At 51.0% G+C, this 15,656-nt stretch overlaps 1 protein-coding gene across 4 annotated transcripts in view; it reads right to left on the bottom strand.

Moving 5' to 3' along the window:
* Cdh23 (cadherin related 23) overlaps window positions 1-15,656 on the bottom strand; it is a 326,387-nt gene that overhangs the window by 174,483 nt on the left and 136,248 nt on the right. The window lies entirely within an intron of this gene.

Here is a 15,656-nt window from a genome sequence, read left to right as displayed (position 1 = left end):
ATGAATATGTTAAAACATAATTCAATTTTAAGAAATATTCTAAGTACTTACTAAATTAGAGACACTTATTTAAACTACTTACAAAAATTATACATGAACAACTCTGGCCTCCTGCCGAGGCCCTGAAGCCTCTATCCCTCCCCTGCCAACTGGGCTTCCTGCTTCTGTACTGTAACACCCTCCCCCGCCCCAACACCTCGGCTTCCTTGGGCTCTGCACGTGCTCCTTCCTGCTCTGGTCTCTCATTCCCTGGCCTCCTCTCTGCCCTCATCTCCCATCCTTCCTACCCAGCCGTCCTCCCTGCCCTTGCTCCTCCAGCAGGAATATGCTGATGGTCCAGTCTGCTCCCTCTGCCCCACAGGCAATGGTCCCTCTCCTAGCTTCTCTGTGTGCCTCTCCTTTGCCTGCCCAGGCTATGAACTCCCAGGAGATGAGGACTTTCCATAATTGTCTACTATAATAGCACACATTGGCACATTCTGGTAGCAGGTTCGGTATGGGTGTCTAAGGCCACCTGGGCCAGCCTTGGGGGACTGCCATCCACTCCTTATGCCCCTGCAGCCAGGCTGGAGTCTTCACTAACCAGTTGGTCTATTTATTCACAGACCCGCTGTATCCACTCTCAATTCTGCAGTCCCTAGGACAGGCCATCCTGTGGACAGGCCTGAGCTTGGCTTTGTGGGCTCAGCTGTCTACAAGCCAGGGATTCAGGCTGAATGAAGCTGCAGCCTAGGGGGAGTACGTATCACTCTTCCCCAAACCAGGTCCCTGAGGGCACAGCAGGCCACACTGTTCACAGATGAGAAGGCTGAAGAGGTAAAGCAGCCAGCTCGGGAGAGGAGCATCAGTGCCCTCCTGTGCGGTCCTGGACCACTTATGCAACCCCTCGGTGCCTCCGCTTCCTTCTATAAACAGGGATAATACCAGCATCTACATGTGAGGATGAAATGAAGAGATGTGTTGCCTTGGAACAACAGCTTGGTTGATGCTGCTATGAGCAGGGCATGGGGTACAGGTAGGACCAGGGTGAGCATGGGCCGTCCCTGACTCTGATTGAGGGAAACAAGTAATACCTAAGTTTTCAATACACATGGAGTCCAAAGTGGCCGTGGATGTGGTAGCACTTCCCCGCCCTTTCCCGTCCCCACTCCAAGGAACCAAGAATGGAAAGTCCTAGGTGAGATCGCTTCTCTTCCTAACTTTAAGGTTGCAGGACTGGGGTTGTTCCCAGCCTGCTCATGCAGACAGCCAGGAGTCCCTCCAGTTCTGTCAGCCGCTGTAGGACTGTGGATTCCTCTGGGCTTTCTGTGGCTTTGGAATCTGGATCTGGCTTCAGTTCTGCACGTGTATCCCCACATGCCCCTGCCTGAGGTTCCTCTGACAGAGCAGACTGATGGATGTGTACATGTTTATGTAAAAAGGACTACCATATAAGGAGACACAGACAGGGGCTGTAGCTGAGGAGTTTGCTACAGGAAATGAGGGACTGTGTGATCCCATTCATTCATTCATTCATTCATTGATCCTCAAGTTCTCACTAATTCATCCATTCATCCATTCAAAGGACTACATGCTCTTCATTCATTCATCCATCCATTCATAGTACTGTATGCTCTCACTCATATTTTTCATAGGATTGTATGCACTCATTCATTCTTTCTTGGCTTGCTTCTGCTTTGTGTTAGGGGCACGGTCCTGGGAGGAGCAGTATTAACCAGGTCCTCCTAGCACAGCTGACCAGACAGGACTGGGGTGGATGAAGACAGGATTACGTGGTTCTTGGAGGGGGCTGGCCCTCCCCTGTTCCTGCACAGCTCACACAGGCTCTGGCATCCCATGATGGCATCCCCCATGGCCAGCATCCCATCACCCCAGATTTTCATATCCATTTATTCTTTCCAATAAAGGAGCCTGTGAAATGTTTAACTAAATGTGATCCAATTTTGATCTTTGTGAGATTTCACCATAAATCATTCAGAAACCAAGAAGGCCCCTCGCTGAACAGCTTGCTTAAAGTTTAGGTTGGGGAAATAGGGCTACTGAATCCAGTACATTCAAATGAATCCCCTCATCCAGTATCTACCCCTCTCCGTTCATGGTCACACTACCTTTTGAATCTAAGACACCCCTTCCCCAACCTCAACACCTTCCCCACAAGTTTACTGACAAATACTGCTAACTGGGTACACCCAAATAAACTTGGGGGACCTTCCCCAATACACACACGCAAACAACGCACAAACACACCCCCACCACGCACACACTTTTTATAGCTCTGTGTGATTATCTTCCAAGATCCCAGGACCAGCAGGCAAACTCAGCTACACCCAGCGAGCTGCCAAGGCCACCTGAGTGAGGCGCTCACTTGGCTGCTGCCATCGTCACCATGGCAACGGCAGCACTTGCTAGGATGCTATGGGGCTTGGGCACTGACTTGAAGTGAGCCCTGTGGAGGAAAGGTCAAGGGCATGCTCATTAATTAGCTCATTCAGGTAGCCCCTTCAAGTCCATACTTGAGCCCTGACAATGGGCGAGCTACAGGACCATTGGCAAGGAGTTCTGCCCTCCGTCTATAGCAAGGACTGTCCTTCATGGTACCATCATACTGTTGACAGGAGGAGTTCTCAAGGGGCTCAGGCTCTAGAGGAAAAGCGGTAGACTAGAGGAGGTTGCCATCATGCACTCCAGGAACTTACCATACTGGTTTAACTCGGTTCCAACAATGGCTGTGGGACCTTAGTCATGTTTCATAGCAGATAAGTATCTCTGTTTCCTAGGTTACAAAATGGAGAGAATAGTGGTCCTGCCGAGGAACCAGCTACCGAGGGTTGCTATGGGTTATGATAAATTAAGACACTGCCCAGAATACTGGAAGCATCCACAAATGCCAGCTGCCCATACGGCACTAAGATGACTGCTGTGATTCCTGTTCAGTACTGGGCACCATCCAGTAGGGCCCTTTGCCTGTTCCTATTTGCCCAATGGGGACACACTCTTGATGGCAAATTTCACATCCAAGGCATGTGTTGACAGTTTGGTTGCTATGAGGAAGAGGCTTTGACAAGATTCCCCCAGATCCACAGGGCATCATGTCCCAGCTCTAGCCTCTGTCCCTGCTATCACTGGCTCCCAGGGACTATGAGCTCAGCACCTGCACACGCGCACGTGCGCGCGCGCACACACACACACACACACACACACACACACACACACACACACACCCCTTTTTATCCAAGTCCTGCGGGGATCTAGAGGACTCAGGTCACCCATTCAATCCCACTGCAGAACAGGAAGGAAGCTGTCTCCCTTGTCAATATGTCCCAAGTGAGGGGTACCCCTGGCATGGGTGAGGCTCTGGGATGAGAGAAGGTTTGCACCCTGAGGAATCTGGATTCTAGTAACTGTCAATCTAAATATCACAAGAGAAGACTGTATCACTGTGGGGCCCTCTGGCTTTGGGGGGGATAGCCACCCCTTTAGGAGCTTTGGAAATCTGAGGAGACATGACTCACCTCTCCACACAGAGGAAAAAGCTGGGGCCAGGAGACACAGACTTTGGTCTCCAATGTGTTAAACAGTGACAGTGGCTCAAAGAACATGTGTCCATCACCAGGCACGGAGCTGGCCTCACTGTCATTACCCGTCCTTCACTACGACCATCCCTGCCACCCTATGAGGAGACACCCCATTGTTTGTGAGAGGAAGCAAGCTCTGGTGTGAAATGCCTTGCTCCATGTACCTAGCCAGCCCAGCTCATGTGTGTGACTCTTCTCACGCAAGCCCGATACAGGCTGTACCCACGTTGTACCCAGCCACATATGAGGGGACAAAGACAATGGCAGAGCAAAAGAGGTCATCGTCATTCAGAGTGAGGGGTCCCTGATGTCATTCAGGAGTCCCGGGAGGCAAAGGACCAGCATGATCATTTTCAAAGGGTGATACAGAACTGTCCAATGGGCACATGGAAAAATACCGAGCACCTCTGACAGCCAGGGAATCCGAGCCATAGCCAGCTGCCACCTCACTCTAGTTAGAATGGTGGTTATCAAAAAGACATGATACCACGTGGTGACGAGAAAGTGGAGAGAAAGGGAACCCCACACACTGCTTGGGGGCATAGACCAGTACAGTCATAATGGAAAACAGCATGAAGAGCCCTTTACAAGCTAAAACTAGAACCACCACAGGACCTAGCAGGCTACTGCGTACACCTGAAAGAGATGGGATTGGTATGTCCAAGAGAAGACCTGTACATAGCTAAAGCAGCACTGCCCAAAACAGCTGTGATATGGGATCAGTCTGTGTCCTCTGCTGATGAGCAGACCAAGACGACTGCATAGACAATGGAATACTATGCAGCCATAAGAAGATAAAATTCTACTGGGGCCATAGCATACATGAACCTGGGGAGGGGTGGCTGTATTACGTGAACTAAGTTAGGCATAGGAAGCCACACACGGCATAATCCCAGTCAAATATGGGACCTAGAAAAGTCTGTCTCCAAGTCAGACGCAGAACAGGAATTAGCAGAGGAGGCTGTGGGGAGGGAACACAGCGGAAGGCTGGCTAATGATACAAAGTTATATGTTGGGAAGGATACTGTGGTGTCCTATTGCCCGACAGGGTGGCTACAGTTAAAAACATGCAGCTGTGTGTTTCAAAAGAGCCAGGGGAGGGAATGGTGAATATTTCTACCATGAAGGAACGGTAAGTGCTCAGGGTGATATATATGTTAATTTCCCCTGATTTGATGATGATTATCAACAGGGTTTATGTGTTGCAAAGCATCACACTGTATACCAAAAATATGTGCAATTGCTGTCAGTTAAAAAAATAAAGAAAATCCTAGATTAAATAAAAAGAGAACTTACTTCCTTGAAAGTTCTAGCTTAAATCCAGCCATAGTAGGGCTGGAGGGCCAAGGCTGGCCTTAGAGGGTTGCCAGTACCATGGTGGTGTGACAGACATTGGGTATTGGAGACTTATGGACTGGCAGAGATGGCATCTGTGGGCCTACTGGGGACATGCAGTGATACAAAAAGACTCCAGTGATGGTTGGAAGATATAGGTAGACAGCCAGCCTCCAGTGCCAGGTGCCCTGAGACAAGAAGGGGTGCCCCTGAGAAAGATACCAGCGGATATGCACAGGGACTCTTTAAGCTGAGCATCCATCAAAGTCACTGATAGGGAGGGTCTTTGGCTATCTCTAGAGAATGAGTTTAAGGTCAAAGGGAAATGGGCAGGGAAGGAGGGACCCTGAGAGTCAGGTGTGAAAGGCAGGCTAGAGGTGGAGTGTCCACTAGAGGGAACAGTGGAGCAGAGCAGGGACCTCGATGGGATTGCAGAAGGGAGGAGGAAGAGAGAGGGGGTGAAAGGCACAGAAGGCAAGAGACTCATTTGGGGTAAGCCTCCTTGGCCCAGGGGAGTACCCTCGCCCCCCTCTTCCCATTCGTCACAGGCTGGTGACTTCCTTTTCACCCCGCACCTGCGTGCCCATGCCAAATCTCATCAGCCCCTCGCTGTCCCTCATCTCGTCTACAGAATCTTGACCCACACTGCCAGGTCCAGGTAGAAAGCAGTTTCGTGAGCAGTTGATGGAGCGTGTGACTCCGAATTGCCTTGTCTGCTCTGCTGGGCAACAGCCCTGCGCTAGCTCTCTCAACTCACGCCCTCTGCTCTGAATGAAAGGAAAGGCTAAGGTCCCACCCTGTCTCCGTCCCTCTAGCAGGAGCGCCAGAGCCACCATGGCCTGCCATGGAAGCTGAACTGCACCTCCTAACCAGAGCCCAGACAGTCTGGCTGGCCTGCTCGGAACTGTCCAGGCACTTCCCTGGGCCGGGGTGTTTCATCTCCTGGGGTCCCCAGAGAGGTACTCAGTACACATTTGTTAGCTGGCCTGATGTTGACTTCCTCCCGCAGCAGTGATCAGAGAAAGGGGTGATCAAAGCTCAGAAAGTGGGGTGTCCCTGGCATCTAGCCCTGGACTGGGCCTTGGAATAGAAAAAAGAAAAGTTGTGATGTGTGATTCACTTGTAACCATCAACAGGACAACAAAATGACCAAGGGGTCAAAGGCATGGCTGTTACTCATGAGGTGAAAGGGTTTGGGGGTGTCTCCTAAGGGTCTCTTTCATGCTCTGTCCTGTCAGGTATAGCCACCAAGCAGCCATGTGAGTGACCATAGCCGCTGAGCCGCTGGGCCCCAGGCAGCCTTGGCCTGCAGGCCCATTGCTGCTCACTGGAGCCCTATCATTCTGGCTGCTATAGAATTTTATCACCGTATAATGAAAACTGCAGGTCCTTCTGAGACACGGGCTTTGGGCAAGATAGCTTATGAATTAAAAATTGCTATTCATCTGCCTGCTGACAAAAGGGGCTGCAGTCCTGGGTGGCACATGGGCCGGGTGGCATTCAACAGTTCCGAGACTAACATATGGCAACCAGGGGTGTGGGCTATCCCTGCTGTCAGCTGGGAGGGGACCAACTGATATCTTGCTGCCCCTCCCAAGGGTCCTGGGGTGGGAGTGGGAGAGGCCTCGTTTCCTGAGCCTTCCTTGAAGCCACCTGGGATAGAATCCTGATCTCAGCAGGTCTTGCAGCAGGGAGGGGGATGTTGGCTTATGAGTATTTATGTCCCAGCTCAAATGTCACTTCACAGTGTAGTGGCCATCACCCCCCCCCCCCCCAGCCCATAGCTATTCTGTCTTCTTCCTATTGCTTCCGAAAGGCTTCTTTATTGATCTCTTTTTTTCCTTCTCTTTTTTCCTCTTTGTGGGTTTCTTCTCACTTTTTCTCTCACAGGAAGGTAACCACTGAAGGGCAGGGACTAGTTAAAGGCTCAGCTGACACACCGTAGCTAATCAATAAATGTTTGCTTTTTTTTTTTTCTTGGACAGGTTTTCACTGTGTATTCCAGCCTGACTCTGAATCCGCAGTCATTCTCTATAGCACACCTGGCCCAAGAAAGGTTGTGGGATATACAGGAATGAAAATGTGATCCCACCTAGGTGTCCAGGGAGAGGGGACTGGTCAAACAAGACACAAAATTCAGCAAGACACTGAAAGTGGCTGAAGAGACTCACATAACTTGACAAGAGGGTTTAAGACATGAGGAAAAGTCAGGCCCATCAGGGTCATGCAGAACATTTTTGTTTAAAAAAAAAATACATGGGCAGAAAAGGAACGACCCCCAACAGGTGTTAATATCCCTCATCCATGGCAGGTGGTGGCTGGAACTTCAGAACCAGCTGAGCTGCCATGGGGGATGTCCCGTCCTCTGTCCCCCAGACAGCACCTTCCTCACGAGACAAAATCACCAAAACATTACCAAATGCCCCTGGGGGTGGAATCCCCCTGCTTCAGAACCTTAGCTTTAGAATCACTCTAACCTTTCCTCAGTTTATCCGAATGACATTTGCTTTAAAAAGAGAGTCGTTTTGAGTCCCTTTACAGGTAATCCCGAGGTTCTGCCATTAGGCAGAGATACTGGCGCACATCGTCAGTGCAACTAGAGCGCTGAATTTCATACTTCGAAATGGCATATTTTTACATAATATGTAGTATGTATTGTCCCTCCAGATGAAAAGTTCCTGCTGCTTGATGGAGCGTACCTCCAGCACCCATGCTGGTGTCAGAGGACGGTGACTCTGCAAGCTGAATTCTCCTTGTCATCGCATAGCCACTGAATTTGAGGCTAAAGGCCCGGACACTCCTGCTCTGGCCCCTACACCATCACTGAGCGATGTGACTCCCAGGTGATGGGGAGGAAGCGGGACCTAGGTCTGCTGAGTCCCCACCTCCACCCTTGTTGGGTTTGGGGGACAGGAATTGTCCTGCAGCAAGAGGTGGGGGACAGAGTTGGGTCTAGGTGAGAGGAGAGGGAAGGGAGCTGAGAGGGTGGGGAGTCCTGGGAGGAGAGGAATCTGTCACTAGCAGACAGTAGCTTTGGATGCCAGGTATGTGGCAATGGGTAGCAAAAAGTGTTCCCCCCCACCCACCCAAGGCAAGTCCAGATGGAAGAAGGGAAAACTGCTAGGGATGGGGACAGGAACTGGGAACGGTGATGGAATACCACTAGTGAGGGACAGAATGCGCCACGGGTCCACACGTGTTTGACAAGGTTCTAAGCACTTTAGGCATCCTTGTCAGTCAAGTTTTATGGACACTCCAGATGGTGGCCTGTCACCGTCCTTACTGCCCTGTCATCCCCATCATGACTGTCACAAACATGGCATAGAGAGATCACATGATTTCCTGAAGTCTCACTGTGAGCAAGCGGCAGAGCCGGAGTCAGGACCACCCTGGAGGTATTTTCATCCCCTCTCTCAGGGTTCTGTGTTCTGCCTGGGACAGCATGTTCTGTCCCACTAGGTCCTCAGCCTTCTCCCATCACCCTGTCTATTGGATAAAGAGTGAGGTCCATTCAGGTGAGATGGCACCTCAAAGACACATGCTGACGGAGGGACACACCGGGCTTAGAACCTGGTGTCTCAGATTTTAAACAGTTCTCCTGGCTATCAGGGTGATGCTTGTCCTGCCTGCCAATCATGGAGAGGAGGCAGGGAGGAGAAAGGTGGGGGCTGCAGGTCCTCTGGACTCCCCCTTGCCCTCTGAGCCCAGTGCAGGGGTGCAGAAAACCCCACCTCCCTAGTCTGGGGTCCCATCTGGGGCCATAGGGGGAGTCATCCCCCCCAAGAGGCTGTGAATTTTCTGCCTCAGGTCCTCATAATTCTCCCACAGCGTGGTGCTCAGGACAGGTCTGGCCTTAGGGAGATTTACTGCTCAGATAAAGCCATCTCAAGTCCAGCATAAGCAGCACAGGTTTTTGATGATCTGAAAGGCCTTGCCCAGGCCTGCGAGGGGAAAGAGGGATGCGAGGATGATTGGGAGGAGGAGTGGGAGGAGAAGTGACACTCAAGAAAACAAAGAGGGCCATGAGCAGATACCCAAGATGACAAAAGCTTTAGAGGGGGACCATGTTGTCTGTCACCCCCAGAAGCCTGTCCCTAATCCTCTGATGTCTCTCCTTGCCTGGAAGGGGGATGTGGGAAAGCCAGGGTAATAGTCTTGAGGACTGAGCTTCTGAGGGAGTGTGGGTGCCAGGGACTACCCAGCACACAGTGTGTGTAGGCACAGGCACAGGACCAAGGAAGGATGGGGATCTTTCTCAGAACACCCATCATGTGGTGCAGAAGATCCCCTCTGTCCCCCAGAAGGACAGGTACAAGTCTAAAAGTGACTGACACACTTAAAGGGTCTGGGTATGAGTGAGTTTGGGATCTGCATTCAAGTCTGGATATGAGTGAGTTTGGGATCTGCATTCAGGTCTGGCTATGAGTGAGCCTGGGGTTTGCGTTCAGGTCTGGGTAAGAGTGAGCTTGGGATGCTGTTCAGGTCTTCCAACTTGTGGACTCTCAGGGCCTTGGTTTCCTCTTTGAGGGAGGATGAAACCCTTATTCACAGAACTGTTTGGGGGTTTGGTGACAAAGGATCTAAGATACTTCACAAACTGTGAGGTGTTGAACCCACATTGAATATGTGCTGGTCAAAGATGGCAGGCAGGAGCCTTGGGCAAGAGGAATCAGTTATACTTTAGTTCAGTAGGGTGGACTGGGAGGGGGGAGGCTTGCAATGACAGTTAAAAGGGTCATTGAGGCTTACGGGATGAAGTGGTTTGTACCGCTCACCTCCTCTTCCTGTCTTATTTCCAGAGCCCGCCATATAGTCTAATGTTGGCCACTGCCATGACCACACACATGCAGTTCTGGCAGGTGGAGGTGTGGCATGTGACCACGTGATACTTACTGGGCAAGCGATACTGGGGAGTCTTAGTTTTCTAACTTGTCCACTAAAGCTGATACCACACTTGTCCCCTGAGTGGCTGGGGTTCAGAGCAGGCTCAGAGAAATGGCTCCCTGCTTTACCTAGATCACCACCCCTGCCCTCCCATTGTCTTCCCCAAGGAAGAGTGTGCCAGCCCCGCTGGCCACATAGTCCTCCTCTCCCTCCTCCCCCGAGGCTCCAAGTTCTAGAGGGGAATGACTTTCAAATCTGCAGAAGGAGAATACATCCACACACCTTGAGCTGGGTAATTTATGAATCAAATTGTGCTCCATCAGGGCCTGCAGCCCAGAAATAGATGTGGTCAGATGAGGTTCATGGAGCTAGCCCCAGTAACAGTTATCTTCATAGATGCAGGCCACCACCTGGCAGGGCTGGTCACCAGCTAACCTTGAGAATCTCTGAGGGACAACAGAGTCCCCTCAGCCTGAGCTATGCTTGGAGCCTGAAGGGAGAACAAAGGTCTGCTTGGGGTGCATGAGATAGCTGGTGACCAGCTAGAAGACACTTGGCTTCTTGGGCTTTAAGGCCCTCCCCTATTGTAAATGGGGCTCTTTGATGGCAGGGTTCATCCAGCGAATTCATAGTCTTTCTCACGCCCCCTTCCTTTAGACTTTTACCCAGCCCAGGCTGATTTCAAATGCCCTATGCAGTAAGGACGTCCCAGGACTTCTCATTCTCCTGCCTCCACCTCCAGAGTGCTGGATTACCGGTGAGCTCCATCACAAGTTTACACAGTGCTGGGATCGAACTCAAGGCTTCATGTATGCTAAGCAAGCCATCTACTGACTCAGTCATATCCCCAGCCCCAGCAGAGGTATTCAAATACCTGTTGTAGGGATCTGTGCTTTAATAGAAGGCCCATGGGCAGGCACCCAGATTCCATCCTGGTGTGCTCAGAGCACTAGGTGTGCCCCCCAGGACTTTCCTGGTACTAACCCATCGTGGTGGATTCAGGCATTACCCAAGAATCTATAGGACCTGTCTTCATGCTGCATGCCCCATCAGGACCAGAAAACCCCTTTAGAGGATCCTCACATTCACAAGAATTTGGTCTTCTGCAAAGGGCTGATAATGTACTAGCTGGGACCAAGGTTCAAATCTCAACATCACCGCTTCCCAACTGTATAACTGTGGGGCAGTGACCTACCCTACCCGGACTCCAGTTTCCTTGACTGTGGGGGAGGGAAGGCCTATTCTTATCTCTGGGGGCAGATGTGGGAATCAGAATGGGTAATATAGCTGAACCGTGCAGCATAGCATCCAGCACAGAGAAAATGCTTACCAAACATTCACCATCATTTTAACTTCTTCCAGATAAAAAAGGAAAAGATATACCATGTTGCTTAATCACTGAAGAAGGAATGGGCCCACGCTCTATGATTTGCTGGATGATCTGAGGTTTGAACCCACAATCTTGGCTGAAAAGTGTATATGCCTTCCCCTACCCTACCTGGAGATGCATCTTAGAAACATCAAAAATCTGCACCAGGAAGGGCACAGTTTGGGCCTGGCCTATTCTCCGATGGGGGTGTCGGATCTGGCCAGTGACTCAGAACCTAACATCAAAGCAATCCAGAATAACAGAGGAAAAAAAAAACACACATCAAGTAAGTTCAGATCCAGGGAGCAACAGGGAGACACCAAAGGCCTTGGCTTCTTAGGACCATGAGTCAGAATCATCAAGTATACAAGAAAAAGAAAGACAATTTGTTCATTGGGGAAGAGCCCCTGTCTGAAAGCAGAAAAGTCAGGGATTGCCCAAAACTCTGATGCCAGGAACTTCACGGATGAGTGAAACCATCCGTGCAGAGGTCCTAGGGTCAGCTTTAGGGGATGCTGGACAGTGGTTGCCACTGTAGGACTCATCAGAGCCTTGAGTACCTGCGAGGTGTTATGACTCATTAAGACAAGGCTGTTGGGATTCAATGTCTTTCCAACTGAACAGGCCAACAATTCCTTTTGCAAAGACTAAGCTGCTGGTCTGGGAAGGTTGTTGAGAGGACTGAAGCTGCAAGAGGTCACTCCCACAAATCCACTCTAGAAGGGTCCCTGAGCACCGAAGTCAGGTGTGCCAAGCATAAGAGGCAAATGTAGATGGGAGCCTAGAGCCCATCCGTTTCGGAGTTTCCTTGGATCAGTTACCTAGCCATAGCTGCATAGTAAGGTAGAGGCAGATCTTGGCACACGTGAGTGGACTTCAGTACAGCTCAGGTTGGAGGCAGAAGCCACAGGTCATACATGGATTCCAGATCAGGGATGAGTTCCCTGGAAACTTTGGGGGCTACGCACACAGAGACTAGAGACAAGAACAGCAAAGCCCAGTTCGCCCTCTGTCTAGTTCAACCAGCATGACAGTTCGCTGGTCTTATTTATTTTGAAGTTGTCTCGTGGCCTAGTATGATTAGCCCAAATGGCAGTTGATCTTTACTTGAGACAAGGTCTCGTGGAGCCCACACTGGTCCTGAACTCCATTTGTAGTCGAGGCTGACTTTGAGCTTCTGATCCTCCTGCCTCTGCCTCTCACGTGCCGCGATCACAGGCACACACCACTACGCCTGTTCTGTAGGGTGCTAGAGATCAAAGCTGGGGCTTCGTGCACGCCAAGCAAGCCCTTATCTTTGACTACTACAGCTGAAGACGCAAAACACAAGATGGCATGCCAGCATGCCACCATTCCATGTGGGTGACTCTTCCGGGACTCTGAGACATGCTCCACATTCAAGCTAGGGTTTATCTTTGGAGCTATGTAATCATTAAGGGCTCCCCCGCAGTCCCCAGAGGCCTCTGGGGACACGGACAAGAACAAAGCAGACCTTTAACCCCGGCCATGTTTCATTGCTTAAGGAACAAAAGAGCAAAAGAGGACCTAAAGCCAGTGTGGCACGGTCCACACGTCACCAGTGGTGCATAAGATGGCATCTCAAGATATTTAATAGCCAATGCTCCCCTGTGAACCTGGCCTCCTCCTGAGATGAGGGAGGGTCGGGGGTCCTTGGCTGGGGCTAGATGGGGTGAACAGGCAGCGGGATACCCTGTCTTAACAGCCCTGTTCTAAATCGCCCTTGTCTTGCCTTAGGAGACAGGGCCCTAAGTCACAGTCCCATGATGTCCCCAGCCCCTGGCTCAGTGCCCCAGGCCACGGAGACATTTGGGGAAATGCTTGATGAATGAGCCCAGCTAGACAGGGAGGGACAGGCGTCCCAAGATGCTCCCGTCCCTGGCAGCAGGCAACTTCTGCTGAGCAAGCGGGAACTGGGCTGTACACGGCCATCTTTCTGTTTTTGGCAGGGGTGAACCTCAGCAGTGGATAGCAGAGCGTCTTCCCAAAGCCTCTGGCTGCTTCAGATAGGGAGGGACATGGAACAGAACTTAGGACCCTTCCCAACTCCAGAGCCTCCAGCTTCCTTCCTTCTCTTGGTGTGGGCAGCAGGGCCTGGCCTCTTAGAAGGAGGACTCTGGGAACTTTTCTGCATTGGGGGCCTAACAGCATCCCCTTCTAAGCTTTGTGGACAGACACCCCCAGAGAGAAAAGGGCTCAAAGGTCACTGCTGTGGCATCTTTGGGGGAGCTTTGAGAGCTCTAGAGCAGTGGTGTTTCTCAACCTTCCTAACTCTGCGACCCTTTAATATAGTTCCTCATGTCATGGCAACCACAAAATTATTTGATTGCTACTTCGTAAGTGTAATTTTGCTACTGTTATGAATTGTTATGTAAATATCTGATGTGCAGAATATCTGATATGAGACCCCCAAAAGGGTCGCTACCCACAAGTTGAGAACCACTGCTCTAGACCCACAGTGTCCTGAGAAAAGACCAAGTCTGTCCCTGCCTTGTAGAGGAAGCTTTGGCAGAGCCAGGGCCCACATGACCCCAGCCCAGGCTGGAAGGTGAGGCAGCTGGGCTCTCCAACCACATTCCAGACTTCCGTCTGGATGCGCTCCAGTTCTGCCAGCCCTTAACTAGACAGTGCCATCTAGAACATCTCAGTCTGGGGAAGATGGAGGATGACTTATGGCTTCAATTTCCAGGGGTTGGGGGCGGGCCTCAGGAAGGAACCAGCTTTTTCCACCATGTTTGGCCCATGTGATTGGGCTACTAAGCTGGTGAGGGTTACACGGATACTCTCACATACCTGTAGACAGAGACATGTAGAAACATACCCATAGACACACACATATACACAGAGACACATAGGCATGCCCACAGACACAGATACATACAGAGACACAGACAGACAGACAGACACGCACACACACACTGCATAGAAGTCTATGTGTCATACAGAATGACCACAGTTGTCCCAAAGTGCCCAATAAGCCAGTAATAGAACTCACAAACCAGAGGCAACTATACTAGTCCCTGGTGCTGTGTCCCCTCTTCCTAGGGCTTGGAGGGTCAGTTATTATCAACCCTGGCAATGCCCTCCTCTTCCCCATCTTTGGCAAAGGTCTAAGACTACATTGGGGCTCTGGGCATTCCCATAAGGACCTGCAGCTTCCCTGAAGGAACAGGTGAAGACTGGGGAGAGAAGAATCACTGAAGTGCCCAGCTAGGAAGCAAGCTGCTTCCCTGCCCTCTCAGCCCATTTTCCTGCCTGTGTCTTCTTGGGAGGTCTGGGTGTGAGGCTGGCTGGGTGCCGGTGGTAGTGCTGGTGGTGGGACAGAGAAGGGCCAGAGGAGAGGAGACGCCCAGAGGAGAGGAGAAGCCCAGAGCCTGCTTCTTTCTCTACCATCCAGGCCTCTCGCTAGCCTGTGATCAATCTCCCCAGCCGAGGGGAACTCCCCTAAATGAACTCCCGTGTCCAGTGCCTGCGCTCCAGCCAGTGACTAGTTTTGCCGGGAGATGAAAGATGACTGGGCCGTGTTCCCAGGACGGAGGCGATCTCCATAAATCTGCCAGTGTTCTGGGATTACTTTGTGGGATTAATTATCTGTCCTTCAAACAAAGACCTGACCTCAGCGACCGAAAGTCCCCAACCTGGGAAGAAGTTCTGTATGGCTCAGAGGCAGGGCTGGAGCGGGCAGGGCAAGCCTGGTTTTTCCTACTTGGTTCCTTCCTGCCCAGCACAGCCAGGCAACCTGGTTCACATGACCCTTCTTAGCCCACCCTAGGCCTTCTGCTTGCTTTGTGGGCTAACCCAGAGCAACCCTAGCCTCATCTCCTCCCCTAGAAACCCTCCCACTGCCCAGGTTCACAGTTAGTGGGCAGAATTGAGACTGTCTGGAAGCCAACTCAGTATCTACCACTTGATCAAACAGCTGACTTTGAGGGGTTTTTGTTTTGTATTGTGTTTTTTGCTATCTGGGTCATATCTGTAAAATGGGAATAATGCAGGCAAGGCCTGCACAGGCAAGACTGCCTGGCATTCCAACAAGGCAGGAGGCCCTGAGAAAGACAAAGAGGCTTGGGACCCTTAGAGACCTAGATTTTGTGGTGTTGTCTTCTCTTGGTTTAGTACAGAATCTTTCTGATCTGAGTCTCCTCATCTGTGGAACGAGACACTCTGGTACTCACTGTAAAAATAAGATGGAGGGCCTGCGAGATGACTCAGCAGGTAAAAGTGCTGGCCACATAAACCTGCTGGCCCAAGTTCAATCCCCGGGACCCACACAAAGGTGAAAGAAGGGAACAGGACACACAAAGTTGTCCTCACATCCTGAGCACACACAGATACACACAATGAAACGAAAGCAGAGGAAACATCATGGAGGGGCTCTTACGACATCCTGTGTGGGACCGCCTGACTTAATCATAACTGAGAGAGAAGTACGCGCCTCCGTCCCACAGGGCTCACACTGGATGTGGGTCTACTTA

The sequence above is a fragment of the Microtus oregoni genome, unplaced genomic scaffold, assembly GCF_018167655.1.
Source record: "Microtus oregoni isolate MIOR12 unplaced genomic scaffold, Mior012 000007F_ref0000211, whole genome shotgun sequence".
In the NCBI taxonomy this organism is placed as follows: Eukaryota; Metazoa; Chordata; class Mammalia; order Rodentia; family Cricetidae; genus Microtus; species Microtus oregoni.
The sequence above is the reverse complement of the archived record's forward strand: the minus strand, read 5'-3'. Positions and strand labels throughout refer to the sequence as shown.